Source organism: Budorcas taxicolor, chromosome 11 (genome assembly GCF_023091745.1).
Source record: "Budorcas taxicolor isolate Tak-1 chromosome 11, Takin1.1, whole genome shotgun sequence".
NCBI classification, from domain to species: domain Eukaryota; kingdom Metazoa; phylum Chordata; class Mammalia; order Artiodactyla; family Bovidae; genus Budorcas; species Budorcas taxicolor.
Window position 1 is genome coordinate 148707805 of NC_068920.1, and position 7735 is coordinate 148715539.

Here is a 7735-nt window from a genome sequence, read left to right on the forward strand (position 1 = left end):
GGTGTGTTGGTTCACCAGGTACCATTTGTGCAACAGTTTACAGTCCAGCTCCAAAGATTCACACCCCTATATATGCAAAACACTCTCAGGCCCTAAAAAGACCCCCACCCTGACTCATCAAGTCATATCACTGAGTTTGAAATTCATGATCTCATGGTCTATATCAGACCTAGATATGGTGCAGGTTCTGTGGATGCTTCTCTTTTTGATCTGGAGATTTGCAAATTAAAAAGACATGCAATTTGCCTTTCACACACACACAATAGTAAGAGAGGGACATGGTAACTGCAATGGGCACTGAATAGTAAGGGTAGAGGCAGGAGCACCAAGGTCACTGGTCCATAGCAATTCTGAAATCCAGCTGATTGCCTATCAGGGCAGCAGGTTAAGCCCAGTTATGATTAAGCCCAATTCTGTCCCTCACAACAAACTGGAAAATTCTTCAAGAGATGGGAATACCAGACCACCTGACCTGCCTCTTGAGAAATCTGTATGCAGGTCAAGAAGCAACATTAGAACTGGATATGGAACAACAGACTGGTTCCAAATTGGGAAAGGAGTATGTCAAGGTTGTATATTGTCACCCTGCTTATTTAACTTATATGCAGAGTGCATCATGTGAAATGCCAGGCTGGATGAAGCACAAGCTGGAATCAAGATTGCCTCGAGAAATATCAACAACCTCAGATATGCAGATGACACCACCTGTATGCCCTTATGACAGAAAGCAAAAAAGAACTAAAGAGCCTCTTGATAAAAGTGAAAGAAGAGAGTGAAAAAGCTGGCTTAAAACTCAACATTCAAAAAACAAAGATCATGGTATCCAGTCCCATCATTTCATGGAAAATTGATGGGGAAACAATGGAAACAGTGACAGACTTTATTTTCTTGAGCTTCAAAGTCACTGCAGATGGTGAGTGCCACCTTGAAATTAAAAAACACTTGCTCCTTGGAAGAAAAGCTATGAACAACCTTGACAGCATATTAAAAAGCAGAGACATTACTTTGCTGACAGAGATCTTATAGTCAAAGCTATGGTTTTTCCAGTAGTCATGTATGGATGTGAGAGGTGGACTATAAAGAAAGCTGAGTGCTGAAGAATTGATGCTTTTGGACTGTGGTGTTGGAGAAGACTCTTGAGAGTCCCTTGGACTGCAAGGAGATCCAACTAGACCATCCTAAAGGAAATCAGTACAGAATACTCATTGGAAGGACTGATGCTGAAGCTGAAGCTCCAATACTTTGGCCACCTGTTGCCAAGAGCTGACTCATTGGAAAAGACCCTGATGCTGGGAAAGATTGAAGGTGGGAGGAGAAGGAAGTGACAGAAGATGAGGTGGTTGGATGGCATTACGACTTAATGGACATGAGTTTGAGTAAACTTCAGGAGCTGGTGACAGACAGGGCGGCCTAGCGTGCTGCAGTCCATGAGGTGGCAAAGAGTCAGACATGACTGAGCGACTGAACTGAACTGAACTGTCCCTCAAAAGTAGTTCTCCAATTCATGATTTTCCATGGTTTGGGGTTTTGCCCTCTCAGGATGCTTCCCTGTGAAACACTTTCTTTCCCATAAGAAATAGCCCATGTTCTCATCAGACCAGTTTTCTCAGACTCCTTCTTGACTGTAGAAAATTGAGAGGTCCAGAGATATCTTTTTTAATGATTTATGCCCCTTTAGTCCATTCTTGTGCAATACCTTTAAACTTTTTGTGGTCCTTCTACAAATCTGGTTGTTATTCACTCCATGTCCCAAAAGTCATGGCTATAATTCTTTTCAAGAGAACTCTCTCAACTTTTGTCCAAGTATATAATTGCAGTGAAATAACACTTTTGAGATTTTTAGAAGTGCTTCTTCCTAGTTGAGAGAATCTATTAGTCTGAGGTCTAAACAAAGGGTCTTTTGACCGAATCTTTGATTTATTCTTTACCCTGAAGCCACTTTTCATTTGGAGTCTTGTGCCTGCTGGAGAGCCTGGAAATATTAAACAGTTTTATTTTTTGACCTCGTAAGTCTGGATTGGAAATTCTGTTTGCATATTGAATAGTTCTCTCTTTAGCTAAATTCTGTCTTTCCATATCTTATCATATGTAACTAACAGAAGCCAATTGGCACTTGCAATATTCTGCCAGAAATGTTATCTGCATGTGCAGGTTAATTTGGTGCATTATTTTTTCTCAGGTAAATGCAAACAGTTGTTTTAACACTTGTTTCATTACTACAAAACATGGAGCACCATCTTTTAAGCCTTTGGTATCAGTTTTATCCTTGCACTTCCTGCCTTCATCAATAAGCTCCTCATTATCCTTCCAGCCTCCCCCTTTGCCCCATGAAAAACCCAACAACCCATGCTTTAGGTCTTTTTTACAGCAGTGCTCTATTTCCAAACCAGTTTTCTGTTTTAGTTTTCTATATATGAAAACAAAGTCCTGTAAAATGGGATGGATATGCAAAGCACTCCACAAATTTGAAGAATAACTTTTATTATTATTTAAGAAGACATTCTGAGGATATAGAAACTGGTCTGTTCTGTGAAAATGGGAGAAAGAACATGAATACCAACCTATTAACATTGTTCACTGATTTTTTTTTTTCCTTGAAATGTGGTATCAGAGACTTTCAATGTCTGCATCCCCTCCAAAGGTATAGTGCAAGAGAACTGAGGAAACAGGTATTTTGGGGTTTTGTTGTTGTTGTTGTTCAGTAGTGTCTCACTCTTTTGCAACCCCATGGACTGCAGCACCCCAGGTTTCCCTGTCCTTCACTGTCTCCCGGAGTTTGCTCAAACTGATGTCCATTGAGTGGATGATTCCATTCAACCGTCTCATTCTCTGTTTCCCTCTTCTCCTCCTGCCCTCAATTTTCCCCAGAATTAAAGTCTTTTCTAATGAGTTGGCTCTTCACATCAGGTGGCCAAAGTCTTGGAGCTTCAGCTTCAGCATCAGTCCTTCCAGTGAATATCAGGGTTAATTTTCTTTAGAATTGACTGGCTTGATCTTCTTGCTGTCCACGGAATGCTCAAGACTCTTCTCCAGCATCACAGTTGTGAAGCCTCAAGCTGTGTATTTAATTAGAGAGTTGATTGAAAATACATTTAACTCAGCTGGTAAAGAATCCTCTTGCAATGCTGGAGACCTGGGATTGATCCCTGGGTTGGGAAGATTCTGCTGGAGAAGGGAAAGGCTATCCACTCCAGTATTCTGGCCTAGAGAATTCCATGGGATGTATAGTCCATGGGGTCGCAAAGAGTTGGACACAACTAGCGACTTCCACTTTCACTTTAGGCAAATTTAGGAAAGATAGATTGGTCTACATTTGCTCCTATGAATGGGTTTCAGTAACTAATAACAAGCAGGGATTTAGAAGAGCTGGTTTCCAGTGGCATCTCTAACAACAGCTGGATGACCTGGGACAGCTACCTCCTTGCTCTGTGTTCTCATTTGTGATGTGGCAAAGTTCAGCCACCTGCTCTCCATCATCTCCCCTCATCTTAACAGTCAATCACAGAATAAGTTGAGCCTTGAAACAAATTGTTTTGAGTCTGGACTTAACATCAGAACAAGTCAGTGTTACTATTTGGGAAAACTCCAGAGACAATTTTCATAAAACATCTTGAGTTATTTTAGTGCAGTCCCATAATAGTCCTAAGTTTTTCTTTATTAGTAAATTTGTTCACACAGTATACTGATGGGATAAATCTCTTTCTAAAAATATGTTGATCACCCGCAGAGATTAATGTGATTTGGGTGATTAATCTAGTTTCTATTTTAATTGTGTGAAAGAGTTAAGTGTTCTGGCTGAATTGGGAATAAACTCTCCACTTAATAAACACAAGGGCAGTGTGCACAAGACAATCTGTATGTCTGGATCTGAATCTATTTTATCATTTTATCTTATCCTCAGAGGAGTTTTCTTATTCTCAGGCTAGGAAACTTTCACAAAACATGGTCTCTGTGGATTAATTGAACATCTCTCCAAAGACAGGAAAGTCAAGAGACTTTTCTGCTGCAAAATGAATTCAACTCTCCAAATTGACAGTGCAGTTTCTTTCCGAGGCGCTTAATTGTTTACCAGATTATTGTAGTTTATAAGAAGATTCAAATTCAGGAACTGAAAGACTCCACCTCTGAGACCTTACTAAGCTTAACATTAGTTTAAATATAACAGCTAATGTCTCTTTTGGGCTATACTGCTTGAAAAATGTATAATTTGATCAAATAAATTAGTTGCACTGAGCTTTATCTTTACAGTCTGCTGAAGGGTAAAAAATAATACACATGAATATACTTTGTGAACTGCAAATTGCTATTAATATTTGAGAGCTTATTTTCATTCAGAGTGCTATTGCAGTTTGTTTCTTTTTACTGAAGACTTTTTAAATGAATAATGAAAAAATGTGAATTAAGCAAGTTTTATTATTCCATATATATCAATTAAGAGATTTTGAAAAACTGATAGGTAATAATATCACGTGTTTCATTATTCCAAAGTGGGCACATCATTGTATCTTTTTAAGAAATATGCTACATAGTAAATGCTTTACAATTTAAGGGATAATTCCCCAAAATTTGACTTTAAATGCACGTATAAGTGTTAATGACACCTACATATGAACAAGTGGGCCTGATTCGGTAAAAAGACACAGAAAATGGCAAGAATTGTAGAGCTGCTGGCTATCAAGTGTCACTGGACTCAGAAGGCAGCAGTTACAGAGAACATGATCCAAGTGTACAGTGGAACACTATCATATTTTGTGAAATGAAGAAAGAAGCCCAGGAGTTGTCACAAAATGTGGTCATAAGGCAGGATGCCCAGTCATTACATGGATAAATTCCACAGAAGCAAAGGGAAATCACCCTGAAAGGTTTTAGAAATGGTAATTCTGGAGTTTTCTTTGCAACTAATGTTGCTGCACATAGTTTAGACATCCCCGAGGCTGGTTGTTCAAAGTCCTCCACCAAAGGACATGGAGTCCTACATTCATCATTTTGGGTGAACAGGTGGAGCTGGAAGGACCAGGGTTTGCATTTACTTTTATCAGAACAAGGAAGAATACTAGTGACCCCAAGGGGAGCAAAAACCGGGAATTAAATTTAAGCAAATAGATGTTCCTTCTACAGCAGAGATAATAAAATCTTCTAGGGAAGATGTCATAAGTTCTTGGACTCGGTGCCTCCCACTGTGATTGGTCACTTCAAGCAGTCAGCCAAGAAGCTGATTGAGGAGAAGGGAGCCTGGAAGCCCTGGAAGCCCTGGCAGCCGCCCTGGCCCACACGTCCAGTGCCACGTCGGGAGACCAGCACTCCTTGAGCAACTGGGATGCGGGCGTTGTGACCATGATCTTGCAGTGCTCAATGGAAATGTCAAACAGTAATGATGCTTAGAAAGAACTTAAAGAGCAACTGGGTGAGGATATTGATTCCAAAGTGAAGGGAATGGTCTTTCTCAAAGGAAAGCAGAGTGTTTGCTTTGATATTCCTACTGGATCAGTAAGTATAGGAAAAGTGGCATGATTTAAGGCATTGGCAGATTTCTGTGGCCACGGAGCAACCAGAGCTAGAAGGACCACGGGAGCGATATTGCAACTTCCAAGGACAGCCAGAAGGCAACTGAGGCTTCAGGGGACAGCGTGAGGGCAACTGAGGTAACAGGGCATAGCGGGAAAGAAGTGGGATCTTCAGAGGACAGCAACCAGGAGGCAGCAACAAAAGTAACAGATTCCAAAACAAAGGCCAGAAGCAGAGTTTTAATAAAGCATTCAGACAGTACTTTGAAGTAGAGGATTTATTTGGGGAAAACAGAACCACGTTCAGCAACATGGAACTGAACATTGTTATTCATACAAAGTTAAAAGCACATTACATTTCCTTCCTGATGACTTACTTTCCCAGTCCCCACCTCTTTGAGAGAGATAAGCTTCATCTAAATTATTTCATCTGATTGATGATTGTCATTTATAACTTTATTGTTACTTCTGTCTCAGGTATTCCTTTGGAAAAGGTATATGAACTCATTACATATTCTAATGTATTGTCTATAGATTGTAAGATAAAGTCAAGCATGTATCTGCTAATACTTTTTAGCTGGCCTGTTTTTATACTTAGGAATGTCTCCTAATAATAGGCTTCCCTGGTGTCTCAGATGGTAAAGAATCTACCTGCAATACAGGAGACCCATGTTCAATCCCTGAGTCAGGAAGGTCCCCTGGAGAAGGAAATGGCAATCCACCCCAGTATTCTTGCCTGGAGAATTCCATGAACAGAGGAGCCTGGCAGGCTACAGTCCATAGGATCTCAAAGAGTCAGACACAACTGAGCAACTATCAGTCACTCATATGAGAGTTAATCTCCAAGTACCCATATTTCCATTGTTTACTCATTTAAATGTATCTCAAAAAAAACTGTAAATGACATATCAATAATGTTCATGCATTATGTATTATCAGTATCTCTGACTAGTTCGGTAGATAGATTTCTAGAAGTTTCTGAACTTATTGGACCAAAGTTATGGATTTGACACAAATTGACAAATTATTTTAAGAGAAGTTTGGGCTAATTTGTGCTGTAACAGGTAAATTGTTAGAATTCTCTTTACAATGCATGGTCCCACCATTAACATATTTCCAAATATATTTCTAATTTGTCATGCAAAAAGGTGTTTTATCATTTCAATTCATGTAGCTTTTGTTATAATAGAGCCACACTGTCCAAAACAGTAGCCACTGGCCGTATAATTTAAATTTAAATTAATTAAATTTAAATAAAATTAAAAATTCAGTTTCTCAGCTGCATGAACCACATTTCAAGTGTTCAATAACCACATTATATTAGACAGTACAGAACATCACAAAAGTTCCTGCTGCTAAAAAGGCTAGACTTTATGTTCTACATTAATTAATAATAACTATCCATTTTCAGTTGCAAATGGCAGACACAGACGCATAACTAAAATTGTTTAAAAAATAAAAATAAACTTCAAGAATGTGTTAGTATATTATTTTAAACAATCCACCCCCTGCCCACCCTACACACATCAGTCAGCTCTTAAATCTTGTCTTTTTCTTATTTTTGCCTTGTTCTCCACTTGGGGCAAAGAGCATGGTTTGTGGTTTATCATGTTTGCATAGCTAGTTCTCCCATTAAAGTTTGGACTTGACTTATTTTAATCACCTAATTAATTATAGGACATTTTTAAAGGATTATTATTTTTTTTTAAATTTTTTTAAATTCTTTTTTTTTTTAGTATTAAGTTTTTTATTTTTTTAATTTTTTTAAAGTTTATATTATTCCATTTTCCCATCTGCAAAATAATTACATTCAGTGTATTCACATATCTTATACAGATCACTGGAATATTTTTGTTTTTTCATTGGTTTTTTTACAATTTATAAATAAATACTGCCAAATTTATAGCTAGGCACTTCACATTTCTATTCTTTGTCTCAGTGTAGTTATTTTAAAAAGTTATTTTCTAAAAACTTATGGCTAATTTCTAAGAAAATATTTGAATTTTTTGTATCTGTTTTTTACCTAGTTATTTTCTGTAACTAATTTATTGAGTGTAGTAGATTTTTCAGTTTATTATTTTGGGATATCTAACATATAATCTAAGTATTATCTTTGAATTATATTTCATTATCATTTGATATATATATCTTAATATATTGGTCTGAGTATAATCTTTGAATTATCTGTGGACTGTTTTTCTGTTTTGTTTCAGTTAGTTCTGATTATATTC

At 37.8% G+C, this 7735-nt stretch overlaps 1 pseudogene; it reads left to right on the forward strand.

Annotated features, from left to right (window-relative positions):
- Positions 1-4594: 4594 nt before the first annotated feature.
- Positions 4595-5938, forward strand: LOC128055734 (nucleolar RNA helicase 2-like; annotated as a pseudogene).
- Positions 5939-7735: the final 1797 nt, after the last annotated feature.